This window comes from Hemiscyllium ocellatum, chromosome 11, assembly GCF_020745735.1.
Source record: "Hemiscyllium ocellatum isolate sHemOce1 chromosome 11, sHemOce1.pat.X.cur, whole genome shotgun sequence".
Classification (NCBI taxonomy): Eukaryota; Metazoa; Chordata; class Chondrichthyes; order Orectolobiformes; family Hemiscylliidae; genus Hemiscyllium; species Hemiscyllium ocellatum.
In genome coordinates, this window is record NC_083411.1 from 65,972,456 (window position 1) to 65,982,614 (window position 10,159).

The window sequence follows — 10,159 nt, forward strand, 5'->3', positions numbered from 1 at the left end:
GCCAGAATTGATTAACAATTAGCAAACTGTTAATTGCAGGATAATTAGCAAGCTGGGCACCTTGCTTCAGTCACGTAATGTCTGGACAGTGTCAGTTAGTAAATGATAAGCAGGCGTTAGTAGACAAATAGGTCATTGCAAAGAGAAGAATAGCTCCATCCAAAGAGAAGAATTTATCAGGTATCAGTACAGTTGCAAGGCCAACTGCCTTAGCCGGGCATGAGAAAACACAGACTTTGAGCAAGCAAGCACTAAGATGAAATTTAAAATGGTTTCCAGGCTTTTAATATGTGACAAAATAGCTGCAATGAATCTAACAATTCTCCCACATTCAGACAGTGCACAAATTGAATTCATGCTGTGGCCATCTATTTGCATTGCAAACCATCCAGCCAGCCAGCTGAGCTAACAAGATCCTTCAGTGTGGGGCTGGAACAGCACAGCAGGTCGGGCAGCATCAGAGGAGCTGGAGAATCGACGTTTTGGGCAAAAGCCCTTCATCAGGAATCTGCCCAAAGCTTCAATTCAGGTTTGGGCTTTTGTCCAAAATGTTGATTCTCCTGGTCCTCAGATGCTCCCTGACTTGCTGTGCTTTCCCAGCACCACACTCTTGACTCTAATCTCCAGCATCTGCAGTCCTCACTTTCTACTAACAACGTCCTTTACCTACTGTAGGTCCGATTATGACCTCGCTGCTTCAATCAAATTTCATTTACTCATTGTCCCTATCAGTTTTTCCCCCTTTCCTGCCATACTATCAACCATTCCTTTGTCTAACTTTCTTTCTCTCCCTTTGGGCTTGGTTAGCTCATTTCCGTCATCAGCTTTCGTACAGTTTCTTCCTAGGTACTATCAGTTCTGAAGAGAGGTCACTGGACTCAAAACATTAACTCTGCTTTCTCTCCATGTATGCTGCCAAGACCTGCTGAGTTTCTCCAACAATTTCTGTTTTTAAATCAGCCATTTCCTCTCTTTTCCCCAGGCTGCCACCAGTGAACGTGTGCGTGAAGGTGACGAGAATGTGGAGCGAGGTAACTGGTCCTCGAAGATTGACTACTTGCTCTCAGTGATCGGTTCTGCTGTGGGTTTGGGCAATGTATGGAGATTCCCGTACCTGGCCTACAGAAATGGAGGAGGTATTGTCATGAAATCCAAAATACAGGGGAGAAAAAAGCACAAAGACAACAAGTAAATGGTGTAAAAAAAATCACATTCAAAGAACCAGAGAGCATTTTTAACCTGCGGTCACCAACGGTTATGCCATCCGCCCTTACTCCACACTAGCACTGTGATCAAGTTTCAAATATAAAAACAGTATGTGTGCAATTTAACAAAAACATACAATCACAAACAGGCACTACAAAAATAACTGACCTTTTTGACAAGATGGAAGTTGCTGCTGACTTCAAGACATGCAAATAGTGACTGGTAGATTACTGTCTCAGGTGGTGTCACTTGTGATTTCCTTTGGAGAGCACACAGGAGAACTGAGGACAGCATCTCAGAAAGGGCTTCAATTTCAAACATTTTTGCTCCACTGAACCTTTTGTAGTAACTCTAACTTATTTGTGCTCAACAGCATTTCAGTAAATTTGAGAGGGTAGCTGAGATCCTGCATTGAAAGTATTGTTGCCAATCGAAATGATTAGATTAGATTCACTACAGTGTGGAAACAGACCTGCTAAAGAGCAACTCACCCAGACCCATTTCCCTACGTTCACCCCTGACTAATGCACCTAACATTATGGGCAATTTAGCAAGGCCAATTCACCTAACCTGCACGTCTTTAGACTATGGGAGGAAACCGGAGCGCCCGGAGGGCACCCATGCAGACACTGGGAGAATGTGCAAACTCCACACAGACAGTTGCCCGAAGTGGGAATTGAAACCAGGTCCCTGGCGCAGTGCTAACCACTGTGCCACCCATATAGTGTATGCACTTAACATCGCTATTCAACTAATGATCGTCCATACTACTACTGCTCATGTCAAATTATGCATCTCACAAAGAATCAGAGAATCCCTCCAATGCAAATAGAGGCCATTCGGCCCATCATCTCTGCATTGTTTATCCCTGTATCCCTGCGTTTCCCGTGGCCTATCCACTTGGTCTGGACATCCCTGAAGACTAGGGACAATTCAGCATGGCCAGTCGACCTAAACTGCAGACCTGGAGAAAGTGAGGACTGCAGATGCTGGAGACCAGAGCTGAAAATGTGTTGCTGGAAAAGCGCAGCAGGTCAGACAGCATCTAAACTGCAGACCTTCAGACTGTGGGAGGAAACCAGAGCACCCAGCGGGAACTCCTGCAGACGTGGGGAGAAGCTGTAACCTCCCCACAGTGTGAACAGCCCGGATGTTGCCGCTCTCTAAACTGGGAATCCCGGTGTGAATAGTTGATAGGCAGAAGGATTCCAGCCGCTATCTCTGTAACTTTCCAATGGGGGTAGGGCAGTAAAGGCCAGATTTAACTGTGGGAGAGCCGTCACTGGAAGTAATTGATGGACAGGATCGGGGTAGTTTATATAATGAGGAGGATGTTGATTGAGGGAGTGTATTCCCACCGGTATTTACAGATGCACTCCAACAACACAAGCCGCACCACGTGACCGTCGTTCGTTGGGTCTCGCGCGCTCCAATTCGAACTCCTGGCCGTTGGCCACCAGCTGCTGCGGAGCGCGAACGCACGTCAGAACTACAACTCCCATGAGGCATCGCGGGCAGTCCATCTAATACCAAACGTTGGACTGCACTGCGCAAGTGCAGGGATGGCTAACGGCACCGTGGGTAATGTAGTCCAAACAGGATGTGTTGGCGGAAGTCTTGCGAGGAGAGTCAAAAAGCTAACTGCAGCACTGAAAGGCGCAGGAAAATGGTGTTTTTGATGTTATGAACAAAAGGGAATAAGAATGAAGGGAAAAGATAGTGAAAGTGCCTAGAGGCGGAGGTTGCTAACCGTTGTGAAGTAGCGATTGTACACATTGCTCAGAGCAAAGTCAAGATACAGGCTTGTGGGCAAATGGAAGGAAACTGGAGAGGGCAAACAGGGCAGCGCTTATATAGTTAATGGTAGGGCCCTGCAGAGTGCTGCTGAGCAGAGACCGAGGGATGCAGCTTCACAGTTCCTTCAGAGTCGCAGGTAGACAGGATTGTGAAGGAGGCGTTTGGTACACTTACCCTCATTGGTCAGTACATTGAGTATAGGAGTTAGGATGTACTTTGTGACTCTCCAAAACATTGGCCAGGCCACTTAGGGTCGTCTAGTTATCATTGTTGATCGTCAGGATAAACTCGTCTGGACAGTGGTGAGACCACTTATGTAATACTGTACTGAAACCAATTCTGGTCACTCTTCTATAGAAAAGGCATTGTTAAACTTGAGAGGACACAGAAATGTTGCTGGGATTGGAGGGCTTGATCCATTGGGAGAAGCTGAATAGACTGGACAAAGTTAAAAATCACAAAACTAGGTTATAGTCCAACAGGTTTATTTGGAAGTACTAGCTTTCAAAGCGCTGCTTCTTCATCAGGTGAGTGTGAAGGAGGACAATTTTTAAAAACATTCTTCTTTGGAAATAGAACCAGTTTTACTCAAGATTGGGATACAGACAGACTCAAACCCTCACACCTATAAGGTGGTAAAAACAATGACTGCAGATATTGGAAACTAGATTTTGGATCAGTGGTGCTGGAAGAGCACAGCAGTTCAGGCAGCATCCAAAGTGCAGCGAAATCAAGGCATTCTCTGAGCTGAGATGTCACCTGTTGTGATAAAACCTTAAGTTATCTGGAGAATGTGACTGAAAAGAAGTTCTGGGATTTACATATTAAAGAACCGAAACCAGCAAACCCATTCAAAAAGATGAAAAACTTAACAATCTAGGTGTGTTCAACATATCATTGTGTCACTATAATTTTTTGCTATACATTCTGTGTCATAGGTCCTGATTCATAACCACCTGATGAAGAAGCAGCGCTTTGAAAGCTAGTGCTTCCAAATACCTGTTGGACTATAACCTGGTGTTGTATGACTTTTAACTTTGTCTGCCCCAGTCCAATACTGGCTCCTCCAAATCATGAATAGGCTGGGCATTTTTCCCTAGATTATTGGAGTTGCGGGGTGACCTTAGGGTGGTTTATAAAATCATGAGGGGCATGGATAGGGTGAATAGCCAAGGTGCAGATGTCCAAAACTAGAGGGCAAAGGTTTAAAGGGAGTGGGGAAAGAATTAACAGGGAATCCAGGGGCAATGTTTTCATGCAGAGGAAGGTGCTTTTATGGAACAAGCTGCCAGAGGAAGTTGTGAAGGCTGATACAATTAGAAAACTGGAAAGGCAACTTTTATATCAGATACATGAGGAGGAAGGTTTGGAGGGATATGGGCCAGACGTTAATGGGACTAGGTCAGATTGGGATGTCTGGTTGGCATAGACGAGTTGGACTGCAGTGTCTATATCTGTGCTGTATGACTCAATGATTCTATTCTAACCACCAGGTCGTTGTACCGCTCCAGTCTGAAATCAGGTCCTCAAATCATGTAGGCGTTTGAAGATACCATGCATGGCCATCTGTAGTTTCCTGCTGTGAGAGTCAGCACATTGCACCAGTCAAGCTTCAGTCATGAGGGCAGGAATGTAACATTGGGCTGGGTGGCAATATCTGAAAGACAGTAAAGGCTTGCACACAAGGGTGAAGAGTTCAGTGGTGTAAAGCTGGCTTGTGAAGATTTTTGGTGGTTTTTATTTATTGATTAATTTTGGTGCAGGGATTTCCTGGTGGAAGAGTTTGAAATGAGTGTGATGCTGGTGAATGATTGGTGTGTGTTAGGGTGGGGAAGTCTGTGTTCATTGAAGGATAGCCTCACAATCTCATCGTACCCATGTCGATGGGGTCAATGTCACCTTGTCCCTATCTCCTCTTTCCAGTTTCTGACCCTTCCTCTTTCCAAGACAGGAAATGGTGCACAGAGGTAACTTTGCAGCTCTCCAATGGCCAGGACGAAATGGAGAATGTGGTGCATCACCCAAACTTGGAGAATCTCTCTGACACTCCTGGAAAGATTGCCCTCCTTACAGGAAGCCTTATGGTGTCACACTGTTTTGCTACATTCATGATTCTTTTCCCTGGTCCACAAGCATGACAGAAACAGCTCTCCTGAGGAAAATGGAATCAATGTCAGTAGCATCATTCGACTGCACTGATTGTATTTTCATTCCAAGCTTCAATCCTATAAAGAGGCCCTTTCCAACCTCCTGGCCATTGGAATCATGCATTTTCCTCCTGACAGTCATCCTGAGGCTGCCAAGTACAATTATCAAAGCTAAATAAAAGCAAAATAACGCGCATGCTCGGTGCGTAAAACAAATAGAGAATGCTGGAGAAATCAGCAGGTGTGGCTGACCTAAGGTTTTAGGAGCAACACTGTTGTATAGGTCCCTGAATGTTGATTGTACACAGGATCTAAATACAAAAAAGACGCAATCTACAATCTGCAGCCACACTCTTCTGTCAACAACATTTCATTCCAGTATTAATACGAAATGAACTATTAGTTATGAAACCTGGTGACATTAATATTCAAGCAATTTATTTGACTTTCCCTTTTCTATATTTTGCAGGTGCTTTCCTTATTCCCTACATTCTGATGCTGGCAGTCACTGGGATGCCAATGTTTTTCCTGGAAACTTCCTTTGGGCAGTTTGCCAGCCTTGGACCGGATGCAGTGTGGAAAGCTGTGCCCATGTTACAGATTAGTGTTCTGAGCAGTCTTGATTTGGCAACAGTTTAAATGAGCAATTGTGTTTTATACCCATGAATATAGTCACTATATTTACTTCACCAGATGTTGGTGTTAGATCGCCTTGCAGAGATGTTGTTCACAATTAAAACAGTGGAATATCCCCTTTCACTGTTTCAAATTCACTTTCTGAAACGGTGGTAGAGGCAGGAACCACTACAGCATTTAAAAACAGTCTAGATGATCACTTGAAACACCAAAGGATACAAGGCTAAGTGCTGGGAAATGGGATTAGAGTAGATCAGTTCTTGATAACTGGTACAGAAACAATAGGTTGAAGAGCATCTTCCTATGCTGTAACACTGTATGACTTGATGTCATTAATTGAGGTAGACAGAGTGGAGATGCTGGAGAGATCCGTTTGTTGACTTCTGAATTTGACAGAACCTATTTGTAAACATGATGTTGTAGGTGATTCTGCTGGGATCTGCAAGAACCTCTGAAACTTGAGTGAGTGAATTAGTGAAGACCTTTTCCAGTATAATTATCTTAAGGAGATGTTAATGGAACAGGGGAGTCTCCTTGTTATCCAAACTGGTGAAAGACCTTTGTTACTCCACGTTCATAATGTAAGCATGTTTGTGTACTATTTTCAAACAGATAGCTTTGCAATGAGATTTAAGTAAAACAACAGTTTCCTGTAATAATCTTGTGTCCCTTGATTTATAGGCATAAATCAGTTTCAGCCTTGGGCAAGCTCAACTATTGAGTTTTCATTGTCGTTTGGGGCAAAGATTTCTGAATATTCACTGCCCCTATTTTTGATTGATTGATGAAATTCCAAAAAATTACAGTCCAAAATGACTCACCCTTTATTGTAATATAGGAAACCTTCCTCCTGCGTTGACCATGTCAATCCCTGCAAGACTTTTGTATGATGGCATTAGATCACCTATCATTCTTCTAAACTCCATCTGCAAATTTGGAAATATGATGTTGAACCCTGACTGAAGAGTCATAATGAACTCAAAATGTTAACTCTTTCTTTCTGCACGGATGCTACCAGGCCTGCTGAGTTTCTCGAGTGTTCTGTTTGTTTCTTTAAGATTCCCAGCCTCTGCAGTATTTTGTTTTTCTTCAAATCATTCCTACAGATTATAAATAGCTGGAGCCTAAACACTGACCCCTTTGGAACCACACTAATTGAAGCTTACTAAACTAAAATTGAATCAGTTGTTCTTATACTCTTTCATGTCCATTAATCAGTTCTCAATCCATGCTAATATATTCCTCCCCCAACTCCCATGTGCTCTAATTTTTTTCACTCCAGTGTGGAACCTTTTTGAAAACATTCTGAAAACCTAAACCGACAACATCTATCGGTTCTTATTTAATATATTATTTAGATCCTTAAACTCTCCCAGGTTTGTCAAAGATGATTTTCCTTTCCTAAATCCATGTAGACTCTTCCAAATCCAATCATATTTTCTAAGTGGGCTGGAATTGTGTCTGCTTCTAATGGATTTACGTTTGCTTTTGCTGTTCTATTCCTTTTTACATGTATATAAAAACATTTACACTCTGCTTTTGTTTCTCACTCGTTTAGTTTCATAGTCCATTTTATCAATGTTTTCCTTGGTTCTCCTTTACTAAAATGCTCTGAATCTTTTATTTACTTTCTTTTTGACACTTTACAGGTGTCTTCCTTTGATCCATTATGATCTTAGATTTGTTTTGTTACCTGCAGTTGGAACACTATACTTGGGAGGTTTCTGTGCTTTAAAAGAATGTATTTTCATTGCTAATTACAGAGAGTGAAATTAGCTGGTATGCCTCCCACCTCATCCAGGCAGAATCAGCAGTGAGCTCAGAATCCAAAGCGAGCCTTAAAGCACTACAGGTGGGCACTTATGAAACACCATGAAGAACATCCCACCCAGTGATGATACCAGACAACTTGATTGTTATAAGAAAGGAATCACGCTCCTGCCTACACCAACTGTTTGATGGTGTGCGCAGTGTAATACTGTGGTCAACTGAGTCTTTAACAAATCATTTGACCATTAATTATTTGTGTATGATGAGAGAGTTACTGACTTTAACACCCACCAATGCTCCATGCTTTGGGAATGAGGTCAGGGAGTGTACAGGAATGTTGTGGATTAGCCTACAGTTCCATATAATATCTATCCCCACCAAAAACATATGCTGTTGTGACCTGTGGTATTCCATCATCTTTGTTTGTCTTTCAGTGTTAACCATTAAATGTCTACTGTCGTACCTTTCATTTTGGGTCGTAATCCACCCATAGCTAATCTTTATCTTCACCGTTTATTAAATCCCTTTGTTTATATTTAATATAATCATTTTTGATTGAACTACATCACTTTCAAACTCAATGTAAGATGCTATCATTTACTCTATCTTATAAATAAGCCAGTTTATTGCACACAAAAAAGGACAAGAAACAGCAATTATAGTCCGTTATACAAGAACTAATTGAAATGGTCTTTTCCAACTGTAAAAAATAAAGAGTCAACCTTTTTATGAGTTATCATTAAATTCTTCATTCCAGATTTGTATTGAATTCAAATTTTGCCATCTGTTATGACAGGAATCGAACCCTGGTTCCCAGAACATTATCTTGGTCTCTGGATTAACAGTTCAGCAATAATACCACCAGGCCGTTTCCTCCCCTTATAAATTATCTGTAAGGTGCTTAGAGATGTCTTACGTTTATGCAAAAGACTATAAGTGGATACCTTTCTTATTTTCATTCACAGTGAAAGGTAATGTCCTCGATGTTCTCGCCTTGCTGTTAAGACATGCTGCCTCATTGAGTAGTTTGCTGTTTACATAGGATTCGGAGCAGCTCCTTTGCCTTTGGTATGACACTGGGACAGGCCAGTAAAATCTCAGACTATTGGCTTTATTAGTAAATTATTTCTTAGATCAACATCCATTTCAATCCCTTCTAAAATACATAACTGATGACAGCATATCTGGAATCCTGAAAATCTCAGCCTATATTGTTCAGGATTTTTGTTGCAAATGCAATGAAAATGCGACATTTGAAGTTGAATGACTCAAGAATTTTACATTTCAATAATTTAGAAACATATCTATCCAAATTAAGGTTCTTGGAATTAAAGTACAGCTTATACTCATCCATCACGTGCGCACATAATCCTCTGGAAATACAAACAACAACAGAAATTGCAATGCCAACTGGCAACTAGATAAGATTGATTTTGTCTACCAGCTAATTCTGTGAGGAGGAATGGTGTGCCCTTATTCAAGAAGGGCTGTAAAGAAAAGCTTGGGTACGATAGATCAGTAAGCCTAACATGTATGGTAGGTAAGTTGCTTGAGAAGATTCTACGGGGTAAGGTGTACATGCGTTTGGAAAAACGGTTTGTTTAGGAGTAGTCAGCATGGTTTTGTGAATGAGAGACTATGCCTCACAAATTTGTTAGCAACCTTTGGTGAAGTGACCAGGAAGGTGGTTGAGGGTGGGGCGGTAGACATAGTCAAAATGGATTTCAGTATGGCCTTTGATAAGATTCCACATGGTAGGCTGCTCTGAAAGGCTAGATCGCATGTAATCCAGTTGGAGCTGGCACATTGGATCCACAATTGGCTTGATGGTAGAAAGCAGTGGGTAATAACGGAAAGCTGCTTGTTGGACTGCAACAAGTGGAATGCTTCAGAGGTTGGTGCTTGGCCCATTACTGTTTGTTATCTATATGAATGATTTGGATGAGAATGTTCAAAGCGTGATTAGTAACTTTGCTGACGACGCTAAAATAGGTGGTATAATGGAGAGTGAGGAAGGTTATCATAAATTGCAACAGGACCTTGATCAGCTGGGAGTGGTCCGAGAAATGGCAAGTGGAACTTAATATAGATAAGCGTGAGGTCTTGCATTTTGGAAAATCAAATCAAGGTAGGAGTTTCATGGTGAATGGTAAGGCTGTAAGGAGTGAGTGGAACAGAAGGATCTTAGAGTTCAGGGATTCCCAGTTTACTGAAAGTGGAGTCACAGGTAGATAGGGCAGTGAAGAAGGCTTTTGGCACACTGGCCTTCATCAGTCTGGCCAATGAGTATAGAAATTGGGGAGTTATGTTGCAGTTAAACAGGACATTCGTGATGCTGCGCTTGAAGTATTGTGTTCAGTTTTGGTCACTTTGTTATTGGAAATATGTTATTAAACTGGAAAGAGTGCAGTAGAAATTTACAAGGATGTTGCTTGGACTCAATGGTCTGAGTTATAGGGAGAGCTTGGACAAGCTAGGACCTTTTTTCTTTAGAGTGTAGGAGACTGAGGGAGGATCTTATAGAGGTGTATAAGATGATAAGAGGCATAGGTAGGGTGAATGCTCTGTCTTTTCACAGAATTGGGGAATTGAGGACCAAAGGG

At 42.0% G+C, this 10,159-nt stretch overlaps 1 pseudogene; it reads left to right on the forward strand.

Moving 5' to 3' along the window:
* The window catches only part of LOC132820046 (sodium- and chloride-dependent neutral and basic amino acid transporter B(0+)-like), a 188,983-nt pseudogene extending 183,194 nt beyond the window's left edge, over positions 1 to 5,789 (forward strand).
* Positions 5,790 to 10,159: the final 4,370 nt, after the last annotated feature.